At 39.4% G+C, this 26,214-nt stretch overlaps 1 protein-coding gene across 9 annotated transcripts in view; it reads left to right on the forward strand.

The window, feature by feature from the left end:
- Positions 1–26,214, forward strand: part of ERC2 (ELKS/RAB6-interacting/CAST family member 2) — a 1,069,021-nt gene that overhangs the window by 800,957 nt on the left and 241,850 nt on the right. The window lies entirely within an intron of this gene.

The following is a 26,214-nucleotide window of genomic DNA, read 5'->3' on the forward strand; positions in this document are numbered from 1 at the left end:
GCCAAGGGGTTATGCTGGGGTATGAGGAAGGAGGTTGGTCAGTTGTCTTAATTTTAGCCACACAAAAGTCTAAAGATGATATGAACATTTGTCAACAATAAGTGATTTATTAATAAGATAATGGGTAGCCTAGTACTATGCAGAGATTTTTTTTAATGTCTAGCTTCAAGAGCTAAATGACAATCTCCCAGCCTTCTGTCTTCTTTCCTGCTCCCATGATTGGAAAGAATGGGGTTTCTTTTTTTCATTGTCCAGAGTTCTGCTGAGTTAGCAAAGGCCGTTCCATTTGCCCAGTCTTAACCTCGAAGACTGCAAAAGAAAGCTGGTGAAATATTGCACAAGCCCAGCTTGGTTTAGCCATGAATTATGCATTGTGTATTTAGACTATTCTACTGTTATAGTCTGTTTATCTGTTGACTTCCACCAAGATTTAGGGTTTTGTTGTACTTAATAACTTGCTTTATTTTGTTTGACATGTATTTTATGTCCTCCATGTGCATGGATACATAAGATACACAGTCGTGGGTGAGGGTCTGGAGAGAAAGCCCAGCCCTGGAAGCACTAACTTTGAGAACTCTGGGGTAAAAATTTTCACAAACTCTTTACTCTTACAGAGCACTAACCAATATAAGGATGGATTCCTTTTCTCAGTTTTTCCACCCTAACTCACAAGATGGTTAAATGAAGAGAAGCAAAATGAACTTGTGTTCCTCTTATTTCTGAATTTTGACTGCTAATGCTGGTCCTTAAATTAAAAAGGAATCAAAAGATGTTTAGTTAATTCAGCATTAACCACAAGTGAAAATTCAAATGTTTTATATCATATTCTAATTTTTATTATTTCTTTTATTACATAAGTCCTATATTCAAAATTTTTATCTGTAGGTTTTTGCGTGTCTTGCAAATAGAAGCTATTATGGAGATATTAATATGTCACTTGAGTGTAGCTTGATCTGAGAACATCCCAGATGTTTCTCAGTATGCATGTGTTTTGTGCTTTGAAATTCTGGAGCAGTTAAAGGAGAAAAATATGCTGAGATTGTTCATATTTAATAGGATTCATTTATGTCTGCTATCAGAAATGTGGGAGAGATAGATAACATACATATCTTTTATGTCTATTTATACTTAGCAATTATTTATGAACTTTTTCCCCCATACTTTTTATTGATGCATTATAGTTTTACATAGTGGTGGGATTTGTCTTACATATTCATACATGCATACAATATAATATATAATTTGGCCAATATCACTCCCCAGTATTTCCTCTTTCATTCCCCTTCTCCTTTCCTGGCCCCTTTCCTCTACTCTACTGATCTCCCTTTGATTTTCATGAGATCCACCCCCAACTTTCTTTTCCTTTTTCCTCTTTAGCTTCCACATATGAGAGAAAACACAAGCTCTTGACCTTCTGAATTTGTCTTATTTTGCTTAACATAATATTCTTATTTTCCTGCTAATGATTTATTTATGGACTTTTAAGAAACTGATTTACTTCCTAATTTCCATTTTGGGTTTTAGGAATTTAAATGATCTTTATCAAACAAAGATGTCAGCTCTAAAGGCTCTCCAAATAGAATTAACAGTTTCCCCACCCTGATTTTCGCCAACTTCCTCTTCCCACTATAAGTGTTGTGGTGTCCAGGATGAAATCACTTGCTCCAGATTCAGTCACATAGAATTACATGAGTGCCTAAAACAGGCACTGTTTATACTTGTGTAACTTGCCACAGTTTTAATCAGCTCTCTTTGAGTTTCATAAAGCCCCTGCGTGAACACAAGAGGATGCTGAGGCTCAGATGTCTCACCCAGCCCCCTGTCTAAGGCCACACCCATCACGAGTGAGGAATCCCACTTTTTTAATGAAGCCAGGTCTTTTGAATCCAGAGCCTTTTCTACTTTATTGCCTTTAAATAGAAACTCATCAATGAAACGAATGTTCATTGAGTGTCCCAACCTATTCATTCAATAAATATTTATCTACTGTGTGCCAGGCCTTGGTATTGTCTGCATATAAATGAGAGACCTCACACCTTAGCTTCACTGAGCTCACTGGGCTGGGAGTTGGACCAGTGTCTGGGATGGGTTTTCCCTTCAGACAAGGATTTGAGTAAAAATATCTGGAAGGTGAAAAATCAGAGGTATTCACCCTCTGTCTTCCTTCTACGATTGCCTAAGGGGTGCTCTCAAAAGGATTAACCTCCAGGGCTCCTGGCCTATGTGTGAAGCCAATCTTCAGATGGAGTCACAGGTATCCATGATAGCAATCTGTTGATAAGTTCTATGCGCCTGAGTGCTAAAGGATTGAGAATGAGGTGCTGATCAGGCTGCTGTCTGTGATTCCTATGATGTAGTCAACCACCAGAACACAGAGGGATCACCAGGTAAGTCTTTCAATGAAACTGGCCACTCTCTGAGACCTGTAAGACAAGCAGAGTAGCCTGATGAAGGCTGAGGGGAAAGCATTCTAGGCAGAGAGAACTGTAAGAATTTCCATGTGGCTGAAGTGTGATGAGAGATAAATAAGGCTAGGTAAGCAGAGGTCAGATTTCCAGATCCCTGAAGGCCCCAGTGGAGAATCTGGGCTTTATCCTACAAGCAGTAGATATTCTTGGAAGAATTTAAAATGGAGGTATACGGTGACCAGGTTTGTGTTTGGAGAAGATTCTTGGGATTTCAGAGAAAGGAGGGAGGACTCAAATTTGGCAACTGAAAGCCCAGTTGAGATTGTGCATTAACCAAGACCTGGGAAGAGAAGTCATTGCCTTACATCTGGTCAGGAGAACAGCCTCTTAGATTTGGGATCTTAGCCATAGAAATCATGTGGTATAGTAGCAAGTATAGAAGGGTACTGTTTAAAGAAGTCTGATGGTGTTGGTACTTTGCTTTCAGCATCTCTGGGTGTTTTGAAGGCACTTAGCTTCCCTGGGAGCTTAAAAAAACATGATATCCATGGCTCCAGAAGTAGTAAATGAAGGCTATGCCTCTTTGAAAAACAACCACAGTGGGTCATGAATTATAGAATAAAATTGGGGACATCTGGTATAACTTCAGATATTAAAACTTAGGCTAGTTGTGTACTTATGTAGTGGAGCACTCTAGAACAATAAGAATGAACTATTGTAACATGGTGCAACAAAGATGAATCTCTCTAATATATTGAATAAAAGAAGAAATGACAAAGGACAAATGTGCATAGAACCCATAAAGTCCACAAAACTAAGGTGGTAGTCCTTGAGATGGTGGTTAGCTGTGTTAGATAGGTAACTGGGAAGAGGCACAAGAAGTCTTTAAGGTACTGGTTATGTTGTTTCTTGAGACAGACCCTGATTACACGTGTATAATCAGGATGTAATCAGGATGTAATTACTTTGTGCAAATGCATAGAACTATACATTTATGATGGGTGAAAATTTCTGTGTACATGTTGTTTGTCAATAAATAAGTTTATTTAAAAACAAAATGAAAATGGAAACTTTAGTCCATCCAAACTAAAAAAGCTGACTTTAATGACCATCAAGTCATGCCTGTTTATGTTTGTATCTGGGACACCAAGGCCCTGGGGAAGAGGTAGTATGTTCAAGGCCCCAGTCAACCAACCAACCAACCACCCACAAAATAAATATGTGCCCAAAGGGATCCTTTTCTAGGCTATTGATCCTGACTCTATATCTTCCTAATTAGTCTGAACTCAGGATACTCTTTGGAACTGACTTCTTCTATGGTCAAGGCATGCCCCAGCTGTCCAGTGTTAAGGAATACTGTATTATCAGGGGAGATTCAGGCCTATCTTATAAGGCAGACACATAACAAAGCTCTTCATCTTAACTGGAATTGGACCAACCCCTGCCAAATTTTCATTGGTTTTCAAATGCTAGAAGGGAAGGGGGTAAGACTTGGTCTAAACAGTAATGGAGGTGAATAAATTTAACTGAATATCTTAAGGAACATGATAGGGTTCTTAACTAATCCCTATTCTAGTAAATTTAATTTGGGCGCACTGGTTATTTTGTGTAATTTTCTCAAAATGGAAGAATTGTGAAGATGGATTATTCACTGTTTAGTCTGTAATACTGGTGACTAGGAGCTGGATCCATAGCAGAAATCTCTCAGGATTTGCAGAGGTGGCTACTAGAACATGGATTTCTTCTTGTAAGGACTAAAAGTTCTGGGAATTGGAAAGTCCCTGTGTTTCAGAAGTTGCCATGAGAATTCTTTAGGGTTGGGCTGTAATCTCTCCTACATTATTTGACCTTGAAACTCTTTTGAAGCTGTAGGAATAGTGATATAAGATGTGAAAGACTAACTTTTCTCCAGTGAATTCTGATGTCAATAGAGATCTGTTTGGGGTCTTCGTGGATTTATGGGAAATAAAAATGTTTCTTTTTACCTTTGTTCCCATTTTACATTTATAAGAAAATGTTAGTAATTAAAAGATCTCATATGAGGTAAAATGCATGAAAGTTAATAGTGAAATATTTTGCCATGTAAGAAATAATTGAGATTCCAAGTCAAGTCCTGTATCTGAAAGGAGGTGACTGAGTGCAGCTAACAATAATGAAAATAGTAGTTATTTTTTAACAACCATATATTTGGCATTGTCTAACATATTATTCATAATAACAGTAGTAGGTATTACTAGACACATGCTATTCTTATTCTTACTTTGCAGATGAGGAAGTTGAGGCTCAAGAACATCATAACTTGCCTAAGGTCATATAGATAGTAATTAGGACAGTTGATATTAAAATCAGACTGTCTGTCCACAGTTAATGCACCCCTCTGTATCCCAGGGTAGGGACTCACAATATTGTATTTTCCTGTGAAGTTCTAGGAATGACCTTCCTAAGGGCTGAGACACTAAGGAGATGTTTCCTCTTGGACACAGGACAGGGTGTTTTTCATTATTCACTACCTTAAGGGAAATGGTAGCAGTGACCTTGAATGGGACTCATTTAACTCACCCTCCATTCCTGACATAGGCAAAACCAGGACCAACACTCCAGAGGACTCTGATTTAGCTATGTACACTCAGAATGTCAATGCAAGTATTGATCAAGAACCCCAAATTAGAGTTGACAGATTTTGGTTCGCATGACATATCTTTTCAAACCTCAGTTTATTTATCTGTAAAATAGAATAATAATAGTACTTACTCAATACCTCAAACTTACTGAGAAAGCTAAATGAGACATTTATTTAACACACTTGGCCTTGTGCTTGGTTCATAGTAAGCATTGCAAAGTTATGGATATGACCATGTGTCTGTATGATTAATGGCAACAAAACAGCCTCTTGCATGCATGGGCATATGTGTGCTTGCGCACACACACACACACACACACTCACACACACAGTGTTACACATGGAATTGATTGTGAGATCTGACTTTAGCATGGAGAACCAGAGACCAAAATCTTCATTCTTTTGGAATGAGTTCAATAGGTATGGACCTTGTCACCAAGTGGGCAATTGAATAATTTTCATGGCATTAGATTCAATGTGTAGAGGGCTTTAAAATCCTTTCCAAAATATGTGAATAAGCCAGGCTTTGGTTTTCTCTGGAAACTCCCTAACCTCTACCCCATCATCTTGTACACACATTTCACAGGATGGGAATTCGCTCATTTTTTATTAGATTTACAAAGGAAAAGATAATTGTTCTACTGTAAGTTAGCATATTGCAAGTTTTATATGACATACTATGGAGATTTTAACTTAAATGACCAATGAATTTTTTAAAATTCCACATCTAAAACAGATGTATGGGCTGGATCCATAAGTGGTAGTCAATTCACGAATTAAGAAAATAGGTGAAAGGATAAATGCACATTTCAAGATCTAAGTCTTTGTTCAATATTTTAAACATATGGCTGATTTCAAAGTCTCTCTAACCGCTGAGTTGGAACTCAACCCACTCAGAAGTAGCTGGCACCTTATAGGAAAGGATTAAAATTCCTTGTGACCTTGAAATGTTAAAGAAGTGATCAGAAACAATTAGCATGAACTCAGCAGGACAGGGAAAAAACAAACTCTTTGAGCAGAAGGTGGTGCAGAGCTGGCTTTGTGTAGGCCAGTCAAGAGAACCAACTCCAAGCAGAGGCATTGCTGAAAAGTCTAGAGCACATCTACACAGCAATAATGAGAAGATGTAGCCTGCACTGACTTTTCTTTGGCACAGGGCAGAGTACCTTTCACTACTTCCTGAGGTCCACAGCATGGGGGAGGATTGAGGTTGAAGAATACAGGCCATTGAGGGGTGGGGCAAGGTGGAAGGACACTCACTGTAAGAAGCTATTGCCCATGGAGTTAGCAAGAAGATATAGTTTCCATTTTTAGCAACAAGATGAGGAGACTAAAAGAAGTAATAGAGAAAAGTGGGGGCAGAAATTTTGAAAATTTGCACACTTAATAGCGTATGTTTTCTAAAATAATTAAAGTACGATTTATTAAATCAAAGGATGGTGTTGGTTAATTTATGAAGCCCACCCTTATCTAAACCCTCGAAGGGTGAGCTGGAACTTTCAGCTCAGGACTTGTTTTGAGGTTTGCCAGCTGTGCCCTGAGTGATCTCTCCTCCAGGTATTTCTTTTGCATTCCCTGTGAGGCAAATGCCCTTCATACTCTCCCTTCAAGGACTAACCCTGAAGACACCTTTTTCAAGAAGTCTTGCCTGAAGTTGAAAGGAACTTTGACCCCTTTGAACCCTCCTGGAATTAACACCATGGTTCTCAGCCTCATCATGCTTCTCCCATGAATCTTCGCTTAAATGTCCTTCTTTCCTATTCTTCTCACAGCCAGTCTTCACATGTTAATTGCTGAATAATATACAATGAAAGCCTAAGAGAACACTTATTTGCTTTGTTGTCACTTGTGGAAATTCTGGCTTTAGCAGCAACTACCTCCCAGCCATTAGCAAAGAACTAACTCCCAACAAATATGAAGAGGTTAGGGGCTTCTTGTGGATGGTGATTAAAGCACAACTTGAACATCAAGGAAGATTTCAACTACCTTATTGTGGTTCTGTGAACTTATTGTTATTATTTTTTTAGTAGAATCCAGAAAAACCTAGGAAAATGCAAGAGGAGCTAGGCATGGTGGCGCATGCCAGTAATCCTAGTGGCTTGGGAGGCTTAGTCATGAGAATCACAAGTTCAAAAAGCCAGGCTTAGCAACTTAGTGAGACCCTGCCTCAAAATAAAATGTAGAAAAATAAAAAGGGCAGGGGATGTGGCTCAGTGGTTAAGCACCCCTGGGTTCAATCCCTGGTACCAAAAAAAGAAAAAGAAAAAAAAAAGGAAAAATACAAGAGGAAAAGGGAATGGTCTGTGGCAAAATATAAATGGTGAAAAAATCTTTCCACACCATCCATGCTAAGAGGGGACTCGAAACAATGAACAGACCATCTCGAGGTTTTTTAACTACAGGCATAATTTATGAGTTTGTATTAAGTATTTCAAAGTCTCACAGAGTCCTGTTGTTGATATGACCAGTTAGGGTCCTGTGACCTCACCAGGCAGCCTTTTTTACACAGTCCCATAAATCGGTAACCAAAATGAAGAGACTTGACAAGCTTTATAGAAACTCTTTGAAACTCTTTATTTTCTAGAAAAGATGGAAAATGATGAACTTCTGTTTCATATCTGTACATTTTAAATTTCCTGTAAAAAAAGTGTGTTCCTTCTCAGTCTTCATTCTATCCCTCTCTGGAGATGTAGGGGAAAAATCACAATGACATTGGAAGTTTTTTTTTGTTGTTGTTGTTCTTTAGTAAAAACCACACATAAGCACAAAGATAAAGAATTTTGCCTCATTTTATACTACTTATGAGAATTGTTTTCCTAAAAGGCCACAGTTGATTTCTGTCTGTTCAAATGGATTTTATCTATTTTAAAAAGTACTCCTTTCCCTCCTAGAAAGAAAGTATTCTAGTTTAAAATAATTATCTTAATCATGTGAAATTAGTTTTTAAAGATCTTTGAAGGAAATTAATGTGATAACTTACAGTGTTTGGGTTGAATGACATGGAGATGCTGTGGAAGACAATACCATTTTAGGTATTTGACAGCTAACTCCAGTTTCTTCATCATTGTTTCATCTTTTCAATATCCATGTGGCCTTTAGTGTTGGAACCTTGCCTTGCAAATGTGATCTTCACATGATCACCTGTAGGAGCAAGCAATAATAACACTTTGTCACCGAAGGACCCTGACTGTTTTTCCTAGTTGGTCAAGTTTGGGCATTCTCCTCCTCATTCAGCCCAAGGGATACCCAAAGGATACCATCAACCTGTCCCTGAATTTAATTTGTAGATAATAATGATACTGTAAAATGATATCATCAGAAAAGTTTTTCTTTAGGAGCATCAGTTTTAAGGGAAAGAGAAAAATAGTTCAAAAAAAGTAGATTCCACACTGGATCAATATAGCACAGGTAAACTTAACAATCATAGGTGGGCTATCTGATCGAGAAAGGTATTTGCTGGGCACATGGCACACATTTGTAATCTCAGCAACTCAGAAAGCTGAGGTTACAAAGAGGATCACAAGTTTGAGGCCAGCCTCAGCAACTTAGTGAGACCCTGTCTCAAAATAAAAAATAGAAAGGGCTGGAGATGTAGTGCCCCTGGGTTTACTCCCCAGTGCCAAAAATATGTGTTTATTTATGTAATCATATTTAAAAAATAACAAGTAATTCAGGCACCATGATGAATGCTTACCTTGGATTATCTCATTTAGTCCTTATCTTAGCCCTATCACCTTGATACTATAAATATCCATGGGGAAACTGAGACCCAACCTGGTCACTGGGCCAGGGAATGACCTAGTTAGCACTGGCTCCCATGCAGGTATCTGCAGAGCCTATGGCTCTTCACACTGAGCACTCTTTCTCCATGCAAAGTACAGGTATAAAAATACAAATCCTTTACTTCAGGCTTTCATGAGTAATTGCTATGGCCTCTAAGGTACTATTTGTTGAGGATCATTTGAGAAGCGGATGTTTCCAAATTGGTGACTTGATCTAATTTGTATTCTGAAAAGATGGTCTGACCACATCATGGGAGAAAGGAAGGAGCTAGCAAAGGGTGGGAACAGGAGAGTCTGTGTCACCTTCTCTGCCAGCCATCCCCTAGAACCCTATTCTTAGTATCACTGTGCTGTTTGCTCCTCATTTCACTTCCCCTTATTGTTTCAGTTATGTGTTTGTTTTCTTCCTGCTGTGATTCCAACACCTAGAATAATTCCTGGAACATAGTAGGGATTCAGTATTTGTTGAATAAATGAATGAAAGTAGAACGGTCAGTAAGGAGCTTATTGGGGTTGTGCCATGTGGGATGGGGATTTGGGGTGAGTAAATGGAGTGAACCTCATGAGAGAAGTCAAGCGTTTCTGGTCAGATTAAATAACCAGATGATGGTGACTAAAATATAAAAGGATGCAGGAGGAAGTGGTAAGGGTGTAGGGAGTTGCAGGTAAGCAGAAACATCAGTGGCACTGATTACAGCAGCCACGGAAATGCTGGTACCTCCTGTAGATGAGACTACGGTCACCAAGAATGTAGTTCTGGCTTGAGCAGAACCTCCTCAGTGGGCTGTTTCTCCTGGAAACGTAGAAAGGAAAGGAGTTCCAGCCACACTGTGAGGAAACTTTAAGATTACAAAAGACTTTTTCAGAGTTCACAGTAGGAACTTGTGTAGGATGCCCGCAGGAGAGACCTGAGGCACAACCTGAAAGGACCAGAGCAGTGAAGGGTCCCCTCAGGTCCTCCTCTGTTTATACCTTCATCCTTCTCATTATACAGGTTTACCAAGCTAAGGATCTTACAGGTTCCTCTTCAATTCTGTTCTTCCATCTTGTGAGCCTTTGCTCTTTTTTATATAGGGTAATTTTACTTCTTTATATTTTCTAGGAGGATAAAAGGAAGCAAGGAATCAAGGCATGACAAAAAAAGTGTTTTAAAAAAATGAAGGCGTTACATAAACTTGAAAATTCACTGATGACAAATGGTTCCTCCCTGCAGGCCTCCATTAGGATCATATGGAGAAGTTCAGGAATGTTTTCTGAGCACCTACCCTGGAGAGCAGGACTGGTGGGGGGGCCTGTGGTTTCAGGGCTATGGGTCTCATTCCCTTTCCAGTGCTTCTCCGCCAACAATTCTAGTGTTGCTTTCAGTTTCACACGCAGTACGATGGAAGAGGTCCCAAGGGCAGGTCTGAACTTGAAACACAATGAGCAATATGGGATGTCCTCTGCAACATGTCACAGCCCTGAATATTCCTTTCTGAACCTCTGTGGCTGCCTCAGCACTATTTTGAATGTTGACAGAGTATTCAGTATGGCAAAGACAGATTTCTTTGTCCAAGGTCTCACACAAAGTCTTGGGCAAGAGCCCAAGTCAACAGTCACAACAGAATGTCCAAATGCATTTGGGTGACATACCACAAGCTGAGGCTCCAGACATCAACTGTAGCTCCTCCAAAGGCCTTTGTTGCTATTCCCCAGCAAGGAGGTTTTAGTTAATATTGATGTGGAAAGGTCTTGAGCCTCATGCAGCTGAGTTCTTCTGGGCATGTCACCTAACAACACACAACATAGTACTACAGAATATGATACCCCAGTAGAGGCAAATATTTGCCGTGAGTCATGGTTAGGAGCATGGCAGATCTGGCTAGATTGGAATCCAGGACTTGCCTCCTACCAACTTTGTAAGTTTGGGCAAAAGGTGCATCTGTAAAATGGGTATAATGTTGACATGCACCACACCAGGTTTTTCTGAGTAGGAAATGAAATATGCACATAAAATGCTCATCTCCACACAAAGACTAGATGTTGCACTCATAATAAGTAGTAGCTTTCATGAATGAGCTATTCTTTTACATTTTGTTATGGCATTTGTAGTTGTTTATTGAAGTTTTAAATCTAAGGTTCATTTTTCCATTTTGATATTTATAAAATATGAACTCATAATTGATTTTTGTTATGTCTTTTTATTAATTTTTAATATGCCTGTTGGCCATGATGAACAGAAACTTTTCCCTTGTCTTTTTGAGTTGACAGTGAGGTTAAAGGAGAACTGGGTCATTTTTTTTTAGCCTGTCAACTTCCTGAATTATTATTTTTTAGTTCAAGTAGTTTTTTGATTGAAATTTTATACTTCATGAATAGATAATCATATGATCTATAAACAGTTATAATTGGGCTTCTCTTTTACCCTAGCTGTGTTCTGATAGATTTTTCTTGTCTTCTTACTTTTGGTAGACTATCTGGAACAATACTAAATTCTAAAGCCTATTGTGTGTATCCTTGTCTTGTGCCTAGTTTTCATAGGGATGCTGCCCTTGCTTCACTACTACCATGTTTACTGTCCAGATGAGGTAGATCATATTAAAGACAAATGTTTTTATTCTTAGTTTCTCATGATTTTATGTCAGGAATGGTTGGATTTTTATCAAATACCTCATGAGCATTTTTCTAAATTAGTGGCTCTTAAACAAACATGTGTAAGAATTCCCACAGTCCAATACTTGCTCCAGATGTGCTGAAGCAAAGCATAATTAACCATGGTAACAGTCAGACCTATGATTCTGATATGTACTAATGATTAAGAAGTATTGATCTGAATGATCATATGTCTTTCCCTTTCTTGACTAATTAATTAAAGTGATGAGTTGTATTATGGAATTCCTATTATTAAACCATCCTTACTTTCCTTGAATATACCCTACCTGGCCATGTTTATATCATTCCTCTAATGTACTGTTAGATTTTTCTTTGCAAGAGTAATGGCTTACATCTTGTATGTCATAGTCTTGAATGGAATTGGCCTATGGTTTCTTCTTTTATGTATCAAAATGTTTATCTAAAATGTGTGTACCTAATTGTCATTTATTTTACAGCTTTTCTTATGTGGAGGTGTCTAGCAAGCTGTTTATTTTGGGTGGTTGTTTTTTGCTTATAGAACATTTGTAATTATATGAACCTCAGTCTTCTTCACAGGTCTGGATTTGATATCTTTTGATAAATCCTCTCAACCCCAAGATTTTGAAAATAAAAATGATAAATAACTGGGCTTTATGTCTAGCAAGGTCCATTACACACAATGGACACTTAACAAATGCCCCTGCTCAACCTCCTCTCACCTTCTATTTATTCTTCTTCCTCCACATCACACCACCACTAGTGGGAAGTAAAAGTGTCAAAAATAGAGTTTTGGGGGACAGCCAGACTTACCCAAACCCAAAACTGATTTCTCCACAGTTGCCACTATGAGTAGCCCTTAAGGATTTCTAATCTATATGCATATACACGCACACACACACACACACACACACACACACACACACACACACAAACACATATACATGTCCATTTAGTTGTGTATAAGCATATGCATTTACACACATAAGCACTAGTTTAAACATTCCTTTTGTGAAAATTTTAAAATATCTATTTTTTCATAGATATTTGGATTTATTTCATTGAAACAGAATAATTATTAACCATAAGTAAACCTTAATAATAATTTTAATGCACTTTGATGCAAACATCATCAGGAAATTTCCTGTACCCTGAAAGTTTTGTATTTCTTTAAAAAATAAAAATAATGAATCTTTGCAAAATGGATGTTTCAAAAATTGCCTCATTGGGGAAATAGGCAATTATGTCACATATTTGCCTGATAAACAGTACACCAAATGGGCACAGTATTCTGAAATTCACATATGGAAGAGAACCACACAAGTGTAAAGAGTAAAATTTATATACAGGATTAAGTGTAAAAGTGTATGTTACAACATGTTTGTCTAATAGTGTTTAATTGCTGAGCATTATTTGTCGGTTAGGGGGATCAGCTAAAGCCTGGTGTATAAAAATTCATGCCAGTAGGAAATTTACTATAAATCAAAGTCTAGATTACTCCATAACATTATGCCTTCAAGTTGTAAATTAACTCACACAAATTTGGCTTTCTGGCTAATGAGCAAGATTTCTACTTAAACTGAAGTCTACCATAAATAAACTCAGATTAGACACAAAGTGTAGCTTTCCCTTCCTTCCTCCAGGCTGGGTGGGTGACTATGTGCCCACTTTTGTTGCTGGACTTCCCATGTAGAGATGGCCTGGAAGGTATGTCATTGGGTATGGGTTTATGGCATCCATATATAGCCCTCTCCAGAGAGCACCTCCTGAAATTTCATTTTCACTATAGCACAGTTGCAGCTATTTCCTGTTCTAGCTGGATATCCCAGAACGTGGTGCTACATGGGCCTTCTGATGCTTCACTGAAGCCCCATACCCCTGGGGCCAACTGGCAATGCCCTTAGATTTCAAGGAACATTGACTCCAGGTATGAACCACATAGTAACAAGTGCTTCTGCCTGGAGAAGCCATGCGTCCCTGAGGAATCACATGTTCTTTCCTGAGATGCTTCATATCATGTTGTTGTTTTAATGTGGTTTTAACTATCCTCAGGATGAGAAGGGAGGAGGAGGGAGGCACTTGGTCCTATGATCAAAAGGTAGATCTTTGTAAAAAGAGGACCAGAAAAGATGAAGAGGAGGAAGTTATAAATATTCCCACTGTTTAATCTAATTCTTCCAACCCAGTGGACTCAAATTCACAGAAAGACTATCATTAACACCAGTACTAAAAATCATGCTAATTCTAACTATTGGTCGTCATGTCAGATATAATGCTATTACTCCGTATATGCTTTCTCATTTTCTTCTTCCAGTAACCTTATGAGTACCATTTATAAAAAGGAACCCAACAGTGATAGGGATCTAGGTTAAAGGGTGAGGGTCATCAGTCACAGTTCATAACCTTTAGCATATTCTAGAGCCAGTAATACAGGTCTTGCTGACTCACAGTTTGTTCCTTAACAGACCCCTTCTGTCCCTCCAAGACTCTTTTAAGTGACTCAAGCCCATTGCTTTTAAGGATTTTTCTCTGTGGTCCTTGCCTCTCCTGGTTTCAAGAATCCCCAGAGGATTTTCCCAGTGAATCCCTGTCCCTGCTCCATGCTAGTCCTGTAATATTCACCAGCAACTTCCCTTCTCCATCCCTGAGAGGGTGTCCACTTTTCCATCACATGTTGTACTCAAGAAGGTAACTCACAGTCCGTCCCTCAGTCCTCCCCATGATAACTTCCCTGTGTACAACTGTACATCATTACAATCAAAATGGCTGACAAGAACAACTTACAAGAGGAAAGTTTATTCTGGGCTCATGGTTTCAGAGGTTGAGTTCATGGTTGGCCAACTCCATCACTCTGGTTGAGATGAAAGGCAGAACATCATGGCAGGAGGACATGGTGGAAGAGAGCTGCTCAGTTCGTTGTAGTGAGGAAGTGGGGAGAGTGAGCATGAGGCGAAAGGGACAAAATATAATCTCCAAATGCATGTCCTCACTGACCTACTACCTCCAATCACACTCTGCCTACCTATAGTTATTCAGTATAGAAGTTCTTTCAAATTATGAATTCATCAAATGAATTAATTCACTGATGAGGTTACTGTTCTCACAATCTAATCATTTTACCTCTAAATAGTCCCACACTAACATGAGCTTTGAGGGGATACCTCAAACCATAACACTCCCCCTTAATTTTGGCCATTGTCTCTTCTCTCTGTAGACAGACCTGCTTTTCACATGTCCAGCGCTTAGAACAATAGGACAAATGGGAGGCTCAGTTTAGCTTGTATGCCTTTTGTAATTCTTGTTCATCTAGTCAATTAAAAGACTTAAAACAACAACAAACTTCTGAATAGCTAGAAAAAAAAAAGTTGCATTGATGTTTTGATGTGTAGGCCCCTAGAGCCAGGGCCCTTTCTTGTCCTATCTCTGGGTGCTCTGTCCCAGCCCAGAGAGGCTGGGCTGAGGCCACCTCCAAGCTGCCTTCTCAGCCCCTCACCTCACCTGGTGCACAGGTTCACGTGTCTGCTGTCCTGTACTCAGAGGAGATTGGTTGTGTATATTACGTGGGTACTCAGACTTTTCCCAGAAAAGCCAACATGCCCAGCCTCACACACAACAAAGTTCTTAACCCCCAAACTAACAGGGAAATGTTGATTTAGGGGTCATAACTAATTGCTACCATGTCTAGCAGAGGATGACGAAGAGAAAGGATTTTCCCCATTGAATTTTACTAGTCAAGCCTGGAGAGGAACATTTGCAGAATCTTTTCTCTACCTTGTCCTCTCTCATTTTTTCATATTATCTGTCTCTCCTTTTTTCTGTCTGCCTGCCTCCCTTCCCCCACTGGGTCCCCTTCTTCCCTCCCCCCTTTCTTTCCCTCCCCCGCTCACCTATATCATCAATAAGCAAGGAAAGAAGGAGGAAACAGTACATTAAAGACAGAGAAGGGTTTTCCCTTGTATTTGGGTCTTTTGAATGCTGAGTAAGGAAATTAAAGGTGGAAGGAAAAGCAAGAATCAATAACTGGGATAGATTCAAATTAAAAAGCTTTCTCTCAGCAAAGGATACTACCAGCAATGTGAAGAGAGAGCCTACGGAGTGGGAGAAAATTTTTGCCACTCATACTTCAGATAGAGCACTAATTTCCAGAATATATAAAGAACTCAAAAAAACTCTATAACAAGAATACCAATAACCCAATCAACAAATGGGCTAAAGAAATGAAGAGACACTTCACAGAAGATCTAGAAGCAGTCAATAGATATATGAAAAAAATGTTCAACATCTCTAGTAATAAGAGAAATGCAAATCAAAACTACCCTAAGATTCCATCTCACCCCAATTAGAAAGGCAATTATCAAGAAGACAAGGAACAATAGGTGTTGGCGAGGATGTGGGGAGAAAGGTACACTCATACATTGCTGGTGGGGTTGCAAATAAGTGCAGTCACTCTGGAAAGCAGTGTGGAGATTCCTTAGAAAACTTGAAATGGAACCACCATTGACCCAGCTATCCCACTCCTTGACCTATACCCAGAGGACTTAAAATCAGCAAACTACAGTGGTACAGCCACATCAGTGTTCATAGCTGCTCAATTCACAATAGCTAGATTTTGAAACCAACCCAGATGCCTCTGGATTGATGGAATGGATAAAGAAAATGTGGTATATATATACAATGGAATATTACTCCACCATAAAGAAGAATAAAATTATGGCATTTGCAGGCAAATGGATGAAATTGGAGACTGTCATGCTAAGTGAGATAAGCCAATCCCAAAAAACCAAAGGATGAATGATCTCCCTTATAAGCGGATGATGATACATAATGGGGGGTGGGTGGGAGGCAAGAATGGAGGAAGGAGGGACTATATAGAGGGAAAAGAGGGGTGGGAGGGATGGGGGGAAGGAAAAAAAACAATGAATCAAACACCATTACCCTATGTAAATGTATGATTACACAAATGGTATGCCTTTACTTCATGTACAAACAGAGAAACAAGTTGTACCCCCATTTGTTTACAATAAAAAAAATAAAGGGGAAAAGGGAGAGAACAGGAATAAACAAACAAATTCAGAAATGAAAAAAAGTAAAAAAAAAAAAAATAAATGTGGGAGGACATACTGGGACCCTTCCAAAAAAACTTGGGCTGTTGATGCTTCTAAAATGTCCAGTGGATCAAAAATTTGTTCTCTAGTTTGTTCTCACCTTGGAATGACAATGAGTGTTGGTGTAAGCAGTAACCAATAACAGTTTAAAATTTAATGAGGCAAGAACTAGAACTAAATCAGGCTTGTGTTTTATGTCTCTGAAACTTGTAAAATGTGCTATTCTCTTAACCATGTTAAAATTAATATTAGTAATTAGTTAATATTAATGGCTTATTATTTGACTAAAGGCTTTCTTTTTAAAATAGAAAATAAAGCTAATTGACTGGAAAGGCATATTATGTTCCCCATGACTGGCCAAAGCTAAGGAAAGCCTGCACGGATCACCTCACTGAGCCAGACTGTATTGTTTACCTGGTGGCAGCCATCCTGTCTGAAAGCTGAGGGTCTGGGGTAGATGAGAACTTCTAAAGGAAGGCCTAGCCTTGCAGAGCTAAACCTGCAAAGTGAGCATCAATGTCTCCACCTGTAAGCCAAGGCTGTGGGCAACCACTGATGCACCCAGGGAGCAGGACCAAGACCCAGACCACAATACCCTGAGAGCCAACCATGAGAAAGGGGAATATCACAGCATCTTGAAGTGGACGAAAGATCACAGAGCCCAAGGAGTCCCAGAGTACTTTGTATCCTACTCCAGGCCACAGCTCTGGGAAGTTCATTTCCCTGGTGTCTGAATGCACTGGCCCTGGGCTCAGCTGTGGAATTCAGTTAACGTGCTCTTAGAACCCATGTTGACACAATGCCTCTCTGCATGAGTTCCCATGGGCTTTCTTCCCAGCCCATCGAGTTGGGTCTTCCACTCTGAGGTTGTGTCCCATTGTCCCTGTTTCATCCAGCCCTGTTGGAGGCTGAATGTATCATATTAGAAGTGTATGTTAAATGAGGGTCTCAAAAGGCAGGGGGTTGTGGGGTTAATTACTGCTCTGAACTTAAGCAGGGCAACCAGAGGATGTTTTTTGAAAAGATTATGATTATGGGGCTTCTGGTTAGAATAGTTTAGGCATCAGGCAGGGGTAGCAGCCCAAATTGGGGGGAGGAGAATAAAATGACAAGAATCTCAAATTGGATAAGTATATACACAAAGGCCTCCTCCTTTCCCTCTGTAATCTTTGTTCCTTACAGTATATCCCTGGTGTTCAGTGAACCAAAACATATACTGAAAGTTTTTTCCTGTGCACTCTCAAGAAGCCCAGGATATTTTTAAACAAAATTGCCTTTCCCAGGAGCACCTGTCAGCAGTTAGTTTTTCTTTTATTTCATTGAAACTGAAACTCTGAGTCCCATTCTTAATTCATTGAATAGCTAATGACCTTGAGCCCGCTTTGTGTCAAGTAATATTCTGGGTGCTGGAAATACAATGAACAAAACCAACATCCCTGCCCTCAGAAAACTGATCAGAACATGAGTTAAACATCAGTAGAACATCAGGATGGGGTTGGGGAAATAATCAATAAAGGGAAATGGCCAATACGAAATTGCCATTCATAGAGGTTGATTTTTTTTTTAATGGTCAACCCTTCCCCACCTGTGCAAGACATAGAAGGTGCATACTCCCTTCCAGGATACCCACATGTAACAGTTTGCAGTCTGTCCCCTAAGCTTTCTTCATCCTTCTCACCTATCATCATCCCTGGGATGAGCTACAGGTTGGTTCTTTCCATATCCACCTGTAATGCCAACCTGCTCAGCCTCCTTGGGTTATTTCCAAGTCTAAATAGCTCTCATACTATGGTTTGATTCAGTTAAAATCACCCACCTGAAACTTGTATGTCCATTCTCCTTGTTCTGTTTGAGTCCTTGTTCCCTTTCCTTGTAACTGAGAGGGGCCATTATAGACTTTGAAAGGAGCAGGTGCCCTTCTGCAAGCTAGCAGCTTTCCTTCTGTTACTAGTCTTGCCCCAGCAGAAATCTTGTGATGTGCTAGGACTTAGTGGATCTGCTTGTGGTCTGGCCTTTGAAGCCAGCTGGCAGCCTGGTTAGTAGATTCACACTGTTCCATATGTGTTCTAGGACATGGAACCTTGTCCTACCCTATGCGGGTTCTTGAGCCCCTTAGCAGATTCCTCCCATCAGGCATGTGACCTTGCACCAGCTCTTCTAAAAGGCTGCATCCTACTCCACCACCCTGTCACTCATTCTATTGGAAGGCTCTCATTATTTTTCTTTTTCCTGAGATTTATGAAGAATAAAACAGAGGCAGTGGGATCACTTAATCATTTTTTTTTTTTTTTTTCCCAGCAAAATGGCTGGAGTCAAACTCCTGGGAGCAGTCAGGGAATAGAGGTATTACAGTTGAAGGCAAGATTTTCTCAGGCTCCTGGTTCAGTGTGTAGCACTTTGCAGTGCTTTATATTTGTACATTCTCTACATGATATAACAGTTCCAGTGATAGCTGCTGCCTCAACCTTGGGGAAACCCTCCAGTAATGATCCACTTATGGACATGAACTCCCTATGTCAGAAGATGCCTCTGCCAGTTCAGATTACCTAAAAATGTTCATTTTTGAGTCATGAGGGCAGAAAGCCATAACAATAGTTGCATTAGCTACATCATCGGGTGGAATACAATAGCTCTCTCAGACCCTGGGAAAGATTGATTACTGTACTTATCTCTACATTAAATATAAATTTGGGGACCCTTTAGAATCAACCCTTGCAGAACCATTACACCAGTTTGAACAAGTACCAATAGCTGGAGATGAATGGGCAACTTAATAAGCCAAGAAAAGTAGATTTTAGATCATTCTTGTGTCTTGGGAGGGGGAAAAAAATCTCCTTTTATTCAAGCAGGGAATGTGGGTAATTGTATGTGTTTTGCATAATTTGATTTATGGAGGATATAACAGTCACGTATGTGCCCTGGTCTGAATTCTGCATTCTCTATCTCAGGAGTTCCAGCTTCATTCAGTGAAAGAATATGAATATGAGTATGAATGTGAACTTACAAGGAGACTCGATTACGATTTACTTTCCTTACCATTGGAAGAGCTGTAGGAACACACTGACAACTGCTAAGACACTATCTTGAGTTGGATTTAAATTGATCTCCCAGAAATTGTTCTAATAGGTTATTCTTAAAATTGACAAAGTTTGGCACAGAGTTGAAGGGCTCAGTTTGGAAACCATGTTCTAACCCTGTGTATTGCCAAAAATAAGAAAAATACCATGAAAACTGGACCGTGCCGCCATGTGCTATGTGGTCTCTAGTCACATTCAGCAACATACAGTAGAGGTGTACTCCTCTCATTTAAAAGACAGTGAAAAGGAAGCTGACATCTCTATTCTTTTTTAAAAGAATTTAAACTTTATTTTATTTATTTGTTTTTATTTGATGCTAACGATCAAACTTTGTGCCTAACCTCTTCTAGGTAAGTGCTCTACCACTGAGCTACAACCCCAGTCCCTGACATCTCTGTTCTTAGCCTCTCAATTTTATTGGGTGTCAGGTGATCTGCAGACAAATTCATGGGAGATATGCGAGAAAATACAAGTGGGTATTCTTTCCAACAGTTATTAAAAATTACATATGCAATTGCATCAGGAACTATCAAAAAATCTTATTAGTTTGAAATTTGTTAATTTAGACTTAAGAGCCATATGATGTAAACAGAACTTAATTTTTGCTCTAGCACCAGAAAGTTTGATGAGCAAAATGACAGCATGATCAGAGCTATAAGACACCCCCTTTATCCATGTAGTCATTCAGCCACCACTCACTGAGGGCTTGACATCCCACACTCCAGGATGGATCCTAGAGCTTGTGATGCACACAGGCTCTGTGTGCACCATCCAGGAGAAAAGAATCTGATGACAGGAAAGCACGTTGCAAAGGTTACAGCAACTGTGACAGAAAGCAGTTCTGAAAAGAAGGAGGGAGTGGTCTGTGCTCACCTGGAAATAAAAATTGTTTAAGAAGGAAAAGAAATGGCTTGCGAGTAGGACCAGTAATTACAAATGTGCTTCTCATCTGTTATGGCTGTTGAAGAGACATAATTTAAGTTAAAACCGTCTGTCTTCAGAGAAGTAAACAGTTTTTCTAAATTTGGAGAACATTGCAGGGCTCTCAGTGACAGATGGCACATCCCCATGCTTTAAATGCAAAGGTAAAAATTGCATTTGCTTGAAAATGTTCATAATTTAAAGTCAGAAAGACTATATCTATATATTAAATACCTTCTATGTGCTAGACAATTACCCTTGGTGTTCAATATCCACCAATTCTATGTTTTTCAAAGACAGTAAAACTATTCCCCTTTAAAGATAGCAGAATTGAAGCTGAGGGTCACCCACTTGGTAGGAGAGAGAATCCCTCTCTGAACCTGGGTTTGTTTAATGCCAAGTAACACACCCCATCTTGACTCACAAATTAATCTCTCCAGAGCAGAAATTCTGTCCATGATCCTTTGAGATGGTCATTTTTTTCTACCAACCTCAGCCAAGGGTTTGCTTGACCCAACTAGCTTACAATATTAACTACCACTGATGATGTTTTTTAAAAATAGAATCTCATAATCTGGGTGGGAGACTTTTGAAGGCAGGGACAGGGTCTCATTCATTTTGCATCTGTTATAGTTGGTATGATACTGAAACTTAACACATGTGTCAAACACTGATTTTTAGTTCCTGCAGGATCAGGTGCATTACAACATAAGAAATGTTTTCCTAAGCAAGGTAGCACGTGAGAACGCCCAGGAATTGTGTTCCGGCAGTGGTGAAGGCTTTTCCTGTTTATACAAATGAAAGAAATGTGATGACATTCACCATGTTTAAAATAGCCTGTCCTTTCATTAAATCTGATTATTTCTCTCAGCATAGACACAGCTTTGAGCTTCCACTTGGCAAGCCATGAGCCATGGGCCAACTGTTACCATCAGCTGTCACCTTTTATTCCAAATTTTTATTAGAGCACAGCCGCATTTATTTTTTAATGAATATGGACACTTATAACTACTTAAAAAATTCACTGTTCATAAAAAATTCAAATTTAACTAGACTCCAGTTTGCTGAGTCAGACAACTCTCCCTACAAATCCTAAAAAAATATGTTGTCTGGTCCTTTATAGAAAGCATTTACTGTCACCTGAGCTATAGTAGTAATAACATTGATGGAGATAGGAAGAGCAAGAATAAGAATAATACCAGTAGCAATCACTCAGTTGATCCCAAATTTGTGTCTTAAATTTGGCATAGCTATGCATCACACACACGCAAGGGGGATGCTTCAGACTGTATCCCTTCCTCCTCACTGGGCATGTCCTTCTCTACCAAGACCTGCTACGCTTTTTGGAGAGAGGTTTGTGTGTTATTATGGCTCTTTTTCCACAGATTTATATCACACCCTTAAGGGCTCTCCTTTTTCCAGAAACAAAGCAGGACACAACTGAACCACTACTGTTTGCTCTATTCTATCATGCAGTTAACTCACTCCATATGCTGATTATACATGTCAAATAATTGTAGCATTATTTATGGATTATTTTATCTGAGAGTTATTTTTACACAGCATATCCAAGTGTGCTGAACCACCTCCATGTAGACAAGAAACACCCTGTGGGAAGCCAGAGTCTATAATAAATGAGTGTCTCATAGGGACATCCTCCCTCAGAGGAGTCTTCCAACTATGTGTTGTGATCCTGTCATCTCCTGGTGAAACAATATATTAATTATGCCTCAGAGTTCACCCACCTTTCTCCCCAAAGTATATGTGAAAATACTTTCATAATGTACTGAGTAGTAACTGGATTGTGTAATGAAGTTTTGCTACTTAGTCTATTTCAAGTCTATTTCTGAACTGAAGTAAAAGAATATTTTTGCCCCTAAATGCAGCAGTCATCAAAAAACTGATCAATGTAGCTCTGTTATTAAAAACAGAGGGTTGGTGTCTCCAAGTGCCCCTAATCAATTTTTCACAATCTCACTGAGATATTTGCTTACATTACAGACAGTAGACTATTACCTTTAAGGGAGAAGACGATTGGAAGATAAGATGGCTTCATAATGTGTTGCTGAAGAATCCAATCTGCTCCTTGACTCGGGGCAGTGGGAAGCACATTAATTTACCTGTAGCATTGCTGCTTTCAGATGTCAGTGTGCTGTGCTATGACTTTGCCATTTTCAGCCATAGGAAAAAGATGAGGACTGAAACCTGCAGTCTGTTTCATTTGATAACCTTGACCCTTAACTACTGTTTGGTAAGGAGTTTATATCAGAGAGGGGTGCTGACACTCTGTAGGTAAAAAGGTTAAGCCCAGTCACAAAGTTTATATTATGAAAAGTCACAGTGTTAGAATTTAGTAACTTTTAAAGAAGTTTCAACCAAAATGCTAAAACTTCAAAGATACAAAGATGAGCTCACTAGAGTAGAGTAAAATTCAACTTAATTACTATTTTTCTTGTGGGCAAAAATATACTTTGTATAAGTTTAAGTGCACTGCTCTTCAGCATCAACTGTACAACTTAAAAGTGTCAGTCATTCAGATAATTAGAAACATAAATTTAAGGAATGTGCAGCTGTAAAATTAACTACTAGATTCACTTAAAACACTAAGTTTACTAAAAGTAAAATCCATTGTTTTCCAATACCCTTCTTTCCTCCCTAATTATGTTGCAAGGCAAGAAAAAAAATTTTCATCCTACTTTAGTGAATTTAATGTTACATTTTTTTGTTGTTGTTGTTTAGTCTTTCATCCTTGAGTATAGAGACTAGAAGCTACTATGTTTATCATACTTACTTTGACAACCTTTTTTTTTTTTTTTTTTTTTTTTGGTTAATGAAAGAGACTTAAAATGTCCCAGCTGGTCTGACTCCTCATGAGAGGAAGAAGACAATGGCAAATCTCTTTCCTGTGCAAATGCAGACAGGGGGTGAGACCTGCATGGTTGAAGTGAACTGTAGAAATGAATCTTTTTGTATTTGTGAAGAATTTAGAAAACTATTTCTTAAAACTGTGGCACAATTGTAATTTTCACAATGACACGCAGCCATGCACAGCAGTATACCAACTCAGGGTTGTCTTGTGCCCTTTAGAGCACTGTATACAACATGCCTAACTTACACTCTGGTGCATTGGTACAAAAGGAGGTATTGTCTGGATATGTAAACTGGGGGAGGCTTATATGTTGTGAAACAGACTTGCTTTTGAGGTTGGGCTTAATTGTTAGGGAGTAAAATTTTACTCCAAATTGAAATTCCACTGCAAAGAACTAAAAATATCAAGAATTAGTCAGACTCTGTATGTTAGTTTTTCATTGATGTAACCAAAATACCTGGCAAGAACAACTTTAAAAAATTATTTTGGCTCACAGTTTGTGAAGTCTTAGTCCATCGTCTGTTGTCTCTATGGCAGAAACATCATGGTAGAATGGCATGGTGGAGAAAAGCAGCTCAGCTTATGGCAGCTGGAAGCAGAGAAGAAGGTCCAGAGAGATGATAAACCCTTCCAGGGCATGCCCTCAGTGACCTGCTTCCTCTAACTAGGTCCCATCTCCCAGTTGTTCATTCGGCTGTTAATGGGTTAATGAGACCAGAGCGCTTATGATTCAATTATTCCCTAAAAAACCTACCTCTGAACCTTGTTACAGTGGTGACCATTATTTCAAGACATGAGCTTCTATCAGACATTGCAGAGTCAAACTATGATACTTTACCCCCAACCCCCAAAAGTGCATGCCCATCTTCAGCAGTCCCCATGGCTTTAACTGTACCAACATTGCTCAAAAGTCTTAATCCAAATCTCCTCTGAGGCTCAAGGCAAACCCTAGCTATGAGCCCTTATAAAAATAAAAAAGCAAGTTACATGCTTCCAGCATACAGTGGCACAGAGTAAGCATTCTCATTCCCGAAGGGAGGACAGAGGCATAGAAAGAAGGAATGGAACCAAAGCAAAACCAAAACCCAGCTGGGTGAATATTAAGTCGTACAGCTCCATATCCAGCAACTGGAGCAGTGGTGGTGAGATGTAGGCTCCAAAGAGCTTGGAAAGCCCTGCCCCTATCATTTACCAATTGCAGCCCACTTGGCCTATCTCTCAGGCTGGCTCTACTCCCTGTCTGCAGCTTTCCTGTGCAGATGGTGCACATTCCTGACCTCTCTTAGTTCCTGAGGTCTCCATTACAGTTTCAGCTTCATTTTCAGAGATTGACAAATTGTTCTCGCAGGGACTTTCCACAGAGATCCCAACCCTGCTACACATTGTCTGGCCTCCCAAGTCTTCCTTTGAAATCTTGGTAGAAGCTGCCATGACCCACTAACTTCAGCATCCTGTATTCTTGCAGAACAGCACCGTGTGGATAATGCCAGGGTCTGCCACTAATTCTGGCAGTAGTTTGGCCTTGAACCATGCTACAGTGGACATTGGACCTTGGCTGCAGTAGCTTCTGAGTGTCTGGGCAGATGAGCATTATGATACTACTCCTGGGTATGGAGAGGACTTCTTAGGCACCCCTGTGCAGGCAGAGGACCTTCTTGATCTCTTCTTAAAGCAGCTTTTCAAACAAGTTTTCACTCTTGCACCATTGAGCCTGTGATAGGTACAGCATATCATCCCTGAGATGCCTTCAAGCTGTCTTTCCTCTTGTCTCTGTGCAAAATACTTGGTTTCTCTTTAATGGTGCTAATCTCTTCAGTGTCCTTTAGTGACCCTGATTTCATAAGCACTTCTTTTCTGGCCAAATCACAAGTTTTTTAAGTCTTTCTTCTCTGCCTTTTTCTCCTGATTATCACAGTAAACCTTGCTAAAAGCAGCTAGTTATTCTCATAATATTATCCGAATGCTGTGCTGCCTTTAAATTTCCCTCACTAGATTAATTAGTCTGTCACCTTTTAATTCAGCCTCACAGAAAGTTTCAATACATGAACAAAAAATGTAGAAAAGTTCTTTGGTAGAATGTAATGTATGTGACTTCTAATCCAATTCCAATAGAATCCTTATTCCCATCTGTAATCTTAAGAGCATGGTCTTTACTTTCCACATTCCTATCAGCATTTTGGTCTTCTGAGCTCCCACCAAAAGTTTCCATTAAGTAATAGGTACAACATTCTAAGGCTTCATCCTCCTGCATCTCCAATTTTTTCCGAACTCCTCCCACAAGCTAGTTTCAGAGGCTTTTGAACCACATGGTCCTGTATTATCACAATAACAACCCCACATCTCAGTACCAATTTCTGCGTTAGCTTTTGTCAGTGACAAAAATACCTGGTAAGAAAAACAGAGAAGTAAATGGTTATATTTTGTCTCAGATTTTCATAGGTTTCAATCCATAGTGGCTACTTCTGAGGCAGAAATATTATGGAGGAAGGGTGTGGTGGAGGAAAAGTAGTTTCTGAGGTGACAAACTCCAGGGAAAAGACCAAAATGAAAGGAGTCAGAGGTTCATCTTATCTTCCTGGGTGTGAGTGAAGTAGCTGTGCTGTTCTTTGTTTGGAGTCAGGGAACCCAACTTGAAGGATTCAGCTTAGCTCATGTCAGAGTCTTCAACTATCTTGGCCACGATCCCAGGCCCTAATTATCCCTCAAAAGTGGATAATTCAGTGATACAGCTTTTGCACAAAAGAGTTTTAGATAAAATTGAGCTCTGCCTCTTTTTCATGATCTTAGAGCAATTCATATTACTTTGGGGAGAATAGCAGGTA

The sequence above is a fragment of the Sciurus vulgaris genome, assembly GCF_902686455.1.
Source record: "Sciurus vulgaris genome assembly, chromosome: 16".
NCBI classification, from domain to species: Eukaryota; Metazoa; Chordata; class Mammalia; order Rodentia; family Sciuridae; genus Sciurus; species Sciurus vulgaris.